The sequence below is a fragment of the Danio rerio genome, chromosome 15, assembly GCF_049306965.1.
Source record: "Danio rerio strain Tuebingen ecotype United States chromosome 15, GRCz12tu, whole genome shotgun sequence".
NCBI classification, from domain to species: Eukaryota; Metazoa; Chordata; class Actinopteri; order Cypriniformes; family Danionidae; genus Danio; species Danio rerio.
The window spans coordinates 26,260,801-26,273,437 of NC_133190.1; positions in this window are offsets into that span (position 1 = coordinate 26,260,801).

A 12,637-nucleotide genomic window follows, 5' to 3' on the forward strand; every position below is an offset into this window, starting at 1 on the left:
ATGGTATTACTAATGAGTTTTACAAGACTTTCTCTATTTCTTTAGCTCCTTTCCTGGTTGAAGTTTATGCAGAGAGTTTTTTGCGAAGTGCTCTCCCACCTACTTTAACACAAGGTTTAATTAACCTAATTCCAAAGGCCAAAAAGGATCCACTACATATTGAGAACTGGCGTCCAATTTGTTTACTTAATACCGATTACAAAATTTTAGCTCAAATTTTTGCCCAAAGATTACAAAAGGTAATGAGTTATTTAATTGATGAATCGCAGTCTGGTTTCTTAAAAAACAGATTAATCTCTAATAATATAAGATTAATTTTAGACATAATTGATTATTCTGATTTTATTTCTGATGAAAGTTTTATATTATTTCTAGACTTTTACAAAGCATTTGACACGGTAGAGCACAATTTTATTTTTCGTTGTATTAAAAAATTTGGTTTTGGTGATTTTTTTTTATAATGCTATCACGACACTTTATGCTAACAGTAATTGCTCCTTGAAATTTTGTTTTGGTACTTCAAGTCGTTTTAGCCTTCAGAGGGGTATCAGACAAGGATGTCCCATTTCACCCTATCTTTTTCTTTTGGCCACTCAAGTACTTTCTCAATATATTAAAACAAGTGCCATAAAAGGAATTATCATTGCGGAAAGGGAATTAAAAATCAGCCAATTAGCAGACGATACTGCTCTCTTTTTAAGAGACGCATCTTGTGTCCCCTTTGCTATTAATACAATTCAATCCTTCTCCAAAGCTTCTGGTCTTTTTTTAAATTTATCTAAATGTGAATTACTTTCAGTAAAAGAATCTAGTCTTTCTACAATTAATAATATCCCAGTTAAAGATAATATAGTTTACTTGGGTATCACTATTTGTAAAAATGAAAAAGTTAGATGCTCTATTAATTTTGATCCTATTATTGAGAAAACTCGTAGAAAATTAAACTTATGGCTCCAGAGGGATTTATCTTTGAGGGGAAGAATTCTTCTTACTAAAGGGGAAGGTATCTCCAGACTTTCATATGCTGCTCAATCTCTCCATGTTGACAAATCCATTTTAAATCATACTGATAAAATATTATTTAATTTCATTTGGAAAAATGGTATCCATTATATTAAAAAATCGGTAATTATGAATAGCTTTGAGAATGGGGGTCTTAATATGCTGGATTTTTGTACATTTAATAATACTATCAAAATTAAATGGGGAAAAATTTTTCTCAAAAATCCAACCTCAATCTGGAATTTTATTCCAAATTACATATTTTCTAAATTTGGAGGGCTTAATTTCTTATTACTCTGTAATTATAAGGTTGAGAAAATACCAGCTAAATTATCTCAATTTCATAAACAATTTCTTCTTGCCTGGTCACTATTATACAAGCACAACTTTTCTCCTCACAAATATTTTATTTGGAACAACCAAAATATTGTATATAAAAACAAATCTCTTTTCTTTCAGCGCTGGTTTGAAGCAAATATTCTGCTTGTTAGTCAATTATTTAACTCAAATGGCCATTTATTAAATTATAACGAATTTCTTAATCGATTCAATATTCCCATCCCCCCTAAAGAATTTGCTGTGGTATTTGATGCTATACCATCTGGTGTTATTAGATTATTCCAAGGCATCCCCTATCCTTCTGTTTTACCTCTTTTAGACCCTTCTACTACAATGATTGGAAAATATTGTTTCTCTGCAGCTTCTTCAAACAAAACAATACGTTTTTTATTTCTTAATGGAACTGTATCAGTTCCAAATGTTACTTTTTATTGGAATTCTTTTGTTTCGGATATTGATTGGAGAAAAATATGGCTCATCCCAAATAACTACTTAATTACAAATAAGATAAAAGAAGTTTCATTCAGAATTATTCACCGTACATACCCAGTCAATACTCTTTTAGTACGATATAAAAAAGATCTTAATATTAATTGTTCATTTTGTGGGCAGCACCCTGAGTCCCTGGTTCACTTATTTTGGCAATGCAATTACTCTTGCTTTGGAAAGACTTCTCACTTTTTATAATTGAGAATGTTGATGAGGAATTTTCCTTGCTGTGGGAGAATGTTTTATTTGGTTTTGTTGATTATGGAACGGGGGCTTTACATAAAAAGAAAACATATTTTCTTAACCTTCTTGTCTTATTAACAAAATTTTATATCCATAAATGTAAATTTTCAAACCAAAAACCTTTTTTTTTAATATTTTGCTTACTGAAATGCAGTATTACTTTGAAACAGTGTCTAACTCTTTTACAAAAAAGGCTTTAAAAACAACTGAAATTTGTAAATTATATAATCTTTTTCTTTAACTTGTAATGTATTTACAACTCCTGTTTTTTTTTTGTTTGTTTGTTTATTTTTTTGTTATCTGTTGTTGTTTCTTTTTCCAAAATTGTTGCTCTTTTTGTCTCTTCGATTTCCTGTTAACATACTGTGATTATATATTCTCATTTTCGTATATTAATTACAAAAAAAAAAAAAAAAAAAAAGCCACAAGTAGGCGCGGCCAACCGTCGCCATTTTGTTAGCGCGTCATCACACCGACGGCGGGATACCAAACAAGGGCAAAGAGAAGGAGGGGACAAGATGGCGGGCTGAACGCATGCGTTTTCACCGAGCAGCCTAGCGTAACTTCTAGTTTATCTTTAGAATTCAAAAATTCTCATCTTCACCTACCTAAAACAACTTTTAAACACCACAGGGGTGTTTTACATCGTCAAAATGCCGAAATCTTCACAGCAGACTACCCACCCAAAGATATACATCACTTCAGTGAAGGACGCGGCCTCAGATCCAGAAATGGAGGTACAGACGGCTAAAACAGACAAACGGCGTGATGCATCCCATTTCACCCCGACCAAAGACAACGATAAAAAAAAGCTAAAACCTCATGATGATGACATCACTAACGCAACTCTCTTGCAAGCCATAACATCACTGACAGCTCGTTTTGACGTACAAAATGAACAGTTAGAAGACATGGCGAATCAGATGCGAAAGAACAGTATCATGGTGGCAGAGATTTCTAAGGCGGTTGAATTCAATGCCGCTGAAATTAAAGATTGCAAAGAAAAATGTGCAGAAGCGAGCAAATCACTCATATTTCTAACAACATCACACAAAGACCTGGCGAGCAGAACGTCAGAGCTAGAGCGATATAAAAGGAGGTGGAATCTCCGGATCAACGGGATGAAAGAGAAGCCCGAGGAGGATGCTCGTAAAGAAACGATTGCCATGATCGCTGAAATTGCTCCGCATTTGATTCATAAAGTAGAAGACATTGTTGACACAGTGCACCGAGTTGGCAAGAAGGAGTTAGGTAAACCCAGGCAAGTGATTGTGCAGTTCACAATGCGTAAATACAGGGACGAAATTTGGAAGTCTACTAAAAATTCATCTGTGTGCCGTGACCACGGAGTTCGTTTCACGGAGGATATGACGAGGGAGGACCGGCTGGCCCGTGCTGCGCTGTGGCCTTTGATCGATCAGGCGCGAAAAGCAGGAAAGATAGCCTACTACCGTGGACCGTTTGGGTATATTGAAGGGAAGCGCATTGACGCCGCATGACTGTGTAGTTGTCCTTTTTATGGTAGGACAGTTTGAAATATGACTGTTAAGAAACGCTAGGCTGGGAGGTATGCTCTGTTGTGGTTATAACTGTTTGGGGTTTATACCACCCGTTCTGAGATTTCCTCTTTTGTGAACAAATTTCTGTTATTTTATTTCATCTTTTGCTATTTTTGTTATGATTCCAGTTAAGTTCAAAATTTCTCTCATGTCACTTAACGTCAGGGGCATCCAAGACAAAGTCAAACGTAAAGCAATGTTCTTATTTTGTAAAAGTAATGGTTCTCAATGTATTTTTTTACAAGAGACACACTCAACTGTTTCAGACTCTTCGTTTTGGTCTAGTCAATGGGGAGATAAAGTTTTACTTAGCCATGGTTCCTCCCACTCGGCTGGTACTGCAATTTTATTTAATAACTGTCCAGGGAAAATAATTTCTGCTAAATATGACCCTAATGGACATTGGCTAGCAGTGGTGTTAGATATTGAGCACTTTTTTTTCATTCTGGTAAACGTATATGGTTACAATAATTCTAAATTGAATCAAAATCTATTGCAGGAAATATCCTCTGTAATTTCCGATTTAAAGAGATCATACCCTACAGAAAATATTGTTGTGGGTGGAGATTTTAATGTGGTACCGGATGAAACTTATGATAGATATCCTCCTAAAAGCACATCTTCTCTGCTAAATCCCTTGGTTTCCAAATTCTGTTCTAACCTTAAAATAATTGATGTCTGGAGATATCTTCATCCTAGCCTTAGGCAATTCTCATGGTTTAGACCCAATGCAGCCAGCAAATCAAGAATTGATTATTGGTTATTATCAGATAACTTACTTTTATTGGCTAAAGACTGTACAATGTCTGCAGCACCTTTAACAGACCACTGTTCCATTTCCTTAATAATACAAACAGATCATACCTCATCAAAAACTAAGGGTTATTGGAAATTTAACTCTGACTTAATTAATAATGAAAAATTTTGTCTAAAAATAAGGGAGCTAATTCTAGATATTAAAAACAGTAACAATTTTAGTTCTAATAAAGCCAGATGGGAATTTCTTAAATATAAAATTCGTGAATTCTCTATTAATTACAGTAAAATACTTGCCAAAGTCAGGAAACAACAGGAACTTAATATTATTTACGAAATTAATAAATGTTGTAATGATAGTACATTAACTGAATTAGAAAAGACTAAAATAATTTCTTTACAATTAGAACTTGACAACCTTTACATTAAAAAAGCTAAGGGTGCCTATATACGTTCTAAGGCTAAATGGATAGAAGAAGGTGAGAAAAGTACTTCTTATTTCTGTAGATTAGAAAAGAGACGACAACAGAATAACTCTATACTTTCTCTATTAATAAATGGCACAGAATGCTCAGACCCCACTATAATCAGGGAGAATGTTTTTAAATTCTACAGTGACTTGTATTCTTCCAACCTTTCTCATTCTGATTTAAATGAATTTTTTGATAAAATATTACCTAATATTCCCCGTATCAACAACGAGTGGCGAGAAGGCTGTGAGGCCGATTTACAAATTGAAGAACTTGACTCTGCTGTTCAAAAGCTTAAATTGAATAAATCTCCTGGTCCTGACGGTCTCACCGCTAATTTTTATAAATTTTTCTGGAATGATATTAGATCATTACTATTTGATGCTTTCCGTGAATCTATTGAAGATGGTTCTTTAGGTCCAAGTATGAACCAAGGTTTAATCACACTAATTCCAAAACCTGATAAAGACTTAAAATTGATTGATAACTTTCGCCCAATCACTTTACTCAACAGTGATTATAAAATTTTTACACACGCATATGTTAATAGATTAAAAAAAGGTATTCATAACTTAATTAACGAATCCCAATCTGGCTTTCTGAAAGGTAGGTCGATTCATAATAATATAAGGTTGGTGATGGACTTGGTAGAATACTGTGACTTAATAGAGGATGATGGTTTTATCCTTTTTTCAGATTTTAAGAAAGCCTTTGACATGATTGAGCACACTTTTATTTTCAAGTCCTTAGAATTATTTGGCTTTGGTGATAAATTTGTTGATATTATTAAAATGATATATGGAAATATGAATAGTTCAGTATCTCTCCCTTCTGGCACTACACATAGATTTCCGATTGGCCGCGGAATAAGGCAGGGGTGCCCTTTGTCACCGTTTTTATTTATTTTAGCGGTAGACATGTTAGCTACAAAAATTAAATATGATAATTCAGTGGAGAAATTAAATATTTTCGGAAAAACAATAGGAATTAGTCAGCTAGCGGACGACACCACATTATTTTTAAAAAATAAAGACCAAATTTCTCCAGCTATCTCTTTAATTAGTTCTTTTTGTAAAGCATCTGGCCTCCAATTAAATTTAAACAAATGTGAACTTTTAGCTCTTCACCCTAGTCCAGATCTATCCCTGTTTAACATCCCAGTAAAAGAAACTGTGAAATATTTAGGCATTTTGATCTCAAAAGATTCAAACATTAACATCAAAGAAAACTTTGAAAATAAAGTACATAAAGCTAATGGTATCCTGAATTGCTGGCTGCAGAGAGATATTTCCATTTTTGGACGAATTCTTCTATCCAAGGTTGAATATCTATCAAAACTAATTTATCCTGCTCAAGCTTTAGCTCCCTCTTCAGCAATCATAAAAACAAGTAACCAAAAAATGTATGACTTTATTTGGAGACACAAAACCCATTATATTAAAAAATCTGATATTATCAAATCGTATGAAGAAGGTGGTCTTAATATTATTGAGTTCGAAAGTATGAATAGTATGTTAAAACTGAAATGGCTTCAAAGGTTTTTGAGTAATACTGAGAGTTTCTGGTACACTGTTCCTTGTGCCTTGTTTAACAAACTAGGTGGCATCCGATTTCTTCTCAGATGTGATTTTGACTTGCCTAAACTCCCAGTGAAGCTTTCAGCATTCCACCAACAAGTCTTGCTGTCTTGGAAACTAGCGCACACACACAATTTTACACCTCACAATACCCCTATTTGGAATAACAAGTATATTCTACACAGGAACAAATCCATTTTTTATGAAGAATGGTTAAATAAAAATATTTGGTCAGTAACAGACTTAATGGATGGAAGGGGCAATATTCTAGATTACAATACTTTCACTCTAAGACACGGATTTGCTTGTCATCCAAAGCAATTTTTCACTGTTATTAATGCTATACCCTCAGGTATAAAAATGTTAATGAAAAGTTACCTATCCTATTCGAAAATTACTCCAGTCCTTCCCTTATTATATACTGGTGAGATTGAATTTGATAATAAACTTTGCACTAATAAACATTTAAGACAAATTATTATCCAATCTTGTTTCCCTTATCAAGTATTAAGAAATAGGTTATTTCATTCAGTGGATAAAAATACTGTTAAATATTTTAGAACAACTTATCTTAAATTTCCAATTCTCCCCAAGGCAAAAGAAGTACAATTTAAAATATTAAATGATATATACCCTTCTAATAGATTCTTACACCTAAAATTTAACTTAGAAAACTCACCATGCCATTTATGTAAACACTTTAGTGAAGACACAGAACACATATTTTTCTCTTGCAACGCCGTTCAATCATTGTGGAAAAAAGTACAAGACTGGTTGATAATAAAAAACGTGGTTGCTGAAGGTTCGACTTTTACATTACAAAATGTACTATATGGAATTACTAAAGATGGTTCTACTTTGCACGATTTGATAAATATGATAATTGTGTTAGCCAAATATTTTATTCATAAATGTAGATATTTCAAAACTCCTCCATTACTTATTGTATTTAAAAAAGAACTTAAAATATTTTCAGATGCCCTGGTTAAAATGAAAACAAAAAATGCCTTAAAAATGTTCAATTTATTTGTTATATATAACTTGCCATAGATGATATATGTTGTACTTAATTTTTATTTATTTACTCATTTAATTTTTGCTTTTTCCTTTCACTATTGGATTTATTTAACTTGAATGTTTTTTGTATATTACATTTGTATCTTTGTATATTATTTTGTGTTGAGCCTTCCATATATAACACACAAGTTGTAAAGTTGAATCCCATTTTGTTGTATTTGGATTTTGTATTTTCAATAAAAAAAATAAATAAATAAATAAATAAAAAAAAAAAATAAATAAAAAAACAAGGGCAAAGAGGCGGAGAGTGAGCAAAGCTACAGACACCTGCTGGCATTTAGCTTGGACCTGGTTCAGACACACTTTACTTTGGGAGAAATGCTTAAAGGTGCGTTCGACTTCATGCAGCGCTGCGCAGATCGATCGAAATCTGTCTTAAAGCGGTGCATTCTGGTTAGAAATCTTGTCCGGATTGATGCTGCGCCGACGCCACGTGACTGTCACATGTGGCATCAAAGTACCGCGACAGCGCTCCGAGATCAGACGGCAAACTCAGACCGTGCAGCTTCTGAAGAGCGACTGCAGGAGCTCTGATGACGACACCGATATTACACGATTGGCCGAGTTCACCACATGACAACAAACACGTGTATTTCGGGTTTATTATTGGACAAATTCCGATTCAAAAGTTTCAAAACAAACAATTCACTTTTCACACCCTCTCTATCCTGTACACATCTTGCTTATTAAAAGACTACAAATATTTTACTTCAGTATCATCTTTTGTTAAATAATCTGGTTATAAAGGTTAGCTTGTTTGCACAGGTTTATTTTTAACTTTTTTATACAGACTATTTACTGCATTTATCTCCACGAACGATTTAAATGATATATTTTAGTGTATATTTTAGTGAATAACCTATATATGAACTCAAATAAGTCTTACAGACTTGAAATAAGAAAATCATCATCATTGATCCTGCCCCCCTAAAGCTCTCTTAACAAATTAAAGAACTATTTTATTAAATAATTATAAAATGGTTTTATTATTATAATATAAATATATATTTTATTTCCTGTCTAGCAGTTTAAAGGCTACCTGCTCTTTCTGGGAAACTTCTACATAGCTCACTTATTTTACCTTTTGTTCTTTTCAACACAATCTTTTTGGATTAAAATGCTTTTTTGAAAATTCATTCATTATCCAAAATAATGTCATTTATTAAGACCTAATAAAAACACCTTGTTTTGCTTTTTACATGGGAAATTTTTATATCTATAAATGTACATATATGTAAACCCTTTTTTAGCAGATTCAAACAAGAAGTATTAGCCTAAAGATTGATGTTTAACTCCTAGAATTTATGCTTATTGCTTTGTATTTAATAGACCTGTTCGTTTTTATGTTTATATTAACCTCTCATTTCCTCTTATTTCTCTCATACATTTGTTATATATTTTATTCATAATTCTCCCTTATTGTTTAAAAAGGAACTACAGTTTGTAGAGACTGTATTCTGTTTTATTTGTAAATGTTTTGTTGTTATAAATAAAAATAACAAAAAAATATGATGACGCCATGTGATCGGTCATCATGACTGCAGCAACTTTGAGTCCCGAAGTGTCCAGCTGTCCGTCTTGACGGCTCCGTTTTCAACTCCGCCCCGCCTGCGCTCGGCTAATCTCGTTGATCACCGGCTGCAGCTGAGCTTCATGTCGAACGCACCTTAATACTTTATCACCTGTGACTCGTTTGTATTCTGACCACTTGTGCTTGGTTGTACACTATATTACTAAAGTGTTTAGACTTTAAAGAGCCCATATTATGGGTTTTTGAAAATTCCCCTCCATGTAGTGTGTAACAGCTCTAAGTGAAGTGAAGTATCCAGCTAAGGCTTAAATCTGTAAGAATACAGTGTTTAAAACGGTTGATTCATCTATAAAAGAGTCGACTCATAGTGCTTCAAACGAGTCGCCTTGATACCGATTCATTAGGTGTTTCGCCATGACGTACGAACGAAACCAAGTTATTCACGTGCACGCGCAAACCCGGGAGATTTCAAACCTGAGGCCCCGCCCTCTGACGCAGAAACCCAGACACACACACACACCCACAAACACACGCACACAAACATGCCGGTCGATTGAAGTCACACCGCAGATGGACATTATCGATTCTCTACCCAGAGATGAAACCTCAGCATTATAACCAAGCAGTTGGAAACTTCTGGAAACTACAGGCTACAAAGAATACTTCATCAGCGTTTGTTAAAGTAAGGATCAGTAAAGTGTAACTTACTGATGGAAGTCAGGATGAGTTTCTTCCTCCATTTCTCAAATGTAAGTACGTGCGATTAAAGTTGCCTCGTTGACTCTAGCTTGCAAATGTATTTAGTTGTGATTTGTTACCTGTAACCGCGTGCACTGTATCAGGTTAACTGGCTATATTCTCTTATAGCGTGCAAAGTCACGTTAAAAACGCGACGCGTGCTGTTTGTTTACGGAGCTCCGTGGTAGAGGTCTGCATTCCCGCGGCTGCCCCCGCGCCAGATTTCTGCGGCGCGGGAATAAATTTCCGAATCAATCGCGGGAGCGGTCGGTAACAGGTTTAATTTGGGACGGGAGCGGGCTTTCTAGCAATATCGTGGATATTGCTATGCGAATGAGACAGAGCTTTGCCTGCCTGAGTGTCTGCTTGGCGCTTGTGTGTATGTGTTAGTGCGCGCGTATGAGAGAGAGAGAGAGAGAGAGAGAGCTTTGTCTGGCTGTCTCTGGACTGTTTAGCTGGGTGATTTTCGGTTATGTTCTCCCCCGCTCTTTAGCGGGATCGGGCGCGGCGGGCAGAAAACGGGGCGGTTCGGGCACCGGGACAAGAAATTCTAAATATAAGCGGGAGCGGTCGGGTTCAGGCTAAAACCTGGCGGGTGCGGGCGGAAGCGGGAGCGTTGTCGTCCAGAGGTGTGTGTGTGTGTGTGTGTGTGTGTGGCAGCTAAAATCCACGCCTACACTGTGGAGCGCGTATGAACTGTGATTACTTTTATATTGCTGATTAGCTATTGGGCATTTCATTCTCTGACTGAAGGCAGTCGACCAATCGTGACAGACTGTCATCGGTCCAATCAGCGCAGATTAGCTTCGCGCTAAGGAGGGGTTTGGGAACAAATGAATCACTGGACGATTCATACAGGAGTCGCTGGGATAATTAGGTAAAAATAAATGCAGATTATAAGACCATGAAAGTGTTTTTTGACCTTGCATGCATATTAGACTGTTGTTGGAGACCCTTACAACCAAGATATGACCCTATTTCATGTATAATATGGGCTCTTTAAAAAAAAAAAAAAAAAAAAGATACATCTATGTCAGCAACCACTGTTTACCATCAAAATAATAGATGTTCGGTGATGAGCATTGTTTCTTTTTTTTTGGTATGTAAAAGCATTTTAGTTTTTAGTATAGTTTTACAGGGTTCATACGGTCCTGGAAAAGTTATGGAATTTTGACATGGCATTTTCCATGCCTGGAAAAGTTTTGAAAAACAGAAAAACCCACAAAGGTTTAGAAAAGTCATGGAAATTACTTCAACAAATATCTGGATACTTGAATTGGGGCTGTGCAATATTGGAAAAATCTGACATTATGGTATTTTGTATTTTTGTGATATATTGCGATGTGAATACAATTTCACCAGATGATTTAACAGGTTTATTTGGATTGATTGGGGGGATTTTGTAGAGGAGTGAATCTCGAATAATATATAACAAACAAATTACAAGCAAATATAAATAAAATATAGTAAAGATAAAAGTGAATTATAGTTTTTAGGTATTCACTATTCAGGTACAGATATTGAATTATCAACACTGCATAGTCTTCATTGTATATTATTTAATCTTTAATAAAGTTACAAAAAAATTCCTGTGTCCGGATGTTTTAAAATTTGAAATATTGAAATGTTCACAGTCACAGGTCCTTAAAGTGACAGTTTACTCAAGGATTAAAATACTATTTAATCACACTTCAATTGTTTCAATACTACAGGAGTTATTTAATTATATTCTTATTGTGTTCATTAAAAAAAAGAAAAAACATAAATGTTTGAAAGAAGTGAAGGGTGTAAAGGAAATGGTATTTCATGTTTGGGTAAACTATCTGTTTAAAAATGCATGCGGATGATAAACTTTTACTCCATTATGATTAAACTCTACATTAAACTATAATCCCAACATTTCATATCCTGTGATGTGACTATTGTGTCGATATCGATGCTGAAATTATATGTTGTGCAGCCCTTATTTTCTGTCCTTGGCCAAAAAATTGCTCTCACATTGTTTGTGCTGTGTAAGCATCATCAAAATCAATTTTACATAGATATGAAAACAAATTCAAACAAAATAGACTGTTCCGTGTTCTATGATATGCTGTAATAAATTTGAACGTCTTTGTTTTTCTTATTTTGTACCATGTATTTGCAGACATTACACGAAATATTACGTCATGAAAATGTATTTGAAAGTTCTGGAAAAGTCTTGGAAAAGTCATGGAATTTTAGTAGTAATAAATAAATGTGTATGTAACCTGGTTTAAGTCATTTTAGTTTCAAGTAAAATCATTGTTAGCATATGAGGAAGAAAATAAACATTTAAATATACAGCCATTTGAAGTTTGTCCGTTTCTCTGGATTTATTAGGTAAGGTAAGGTTCTGTATTGTTCATTAGACTCATATTTGTTTTATTCTATAAACATTTAAACACATTTACGATAACACTTTAGCCTAAAGACCATTTTCTCACTATTAACTAGAGGCTTAAGTTAAGTTAGTGGATTAAATTACCCAACTATTATTAAATTGGCTGTTTATTTATACGTATGAAGTACAGATATTCTACATCCCTAACCCTACTTAATACTGAAGCACATTTACTAATTTCATAACTATTACAAGCAGCAAAATAGGAGTTCATTGAAGCAAAAGTCATAGTTAATGTAGTCAGTTAAGAGCGATAATTGTAACTTAAAATGAAGTGTAACCAAATTTACTTTGAAATTTAAAATAAAATAGGGTAAATGTACTTCATAAGTACAAATAAACAGGCAATTTAATGATAGACAGGTAACTTAATAAGCCACTAGTTAATAGTCAGACCAATTTCTCATTATTAACCAATGGCTTATTAAGTTATC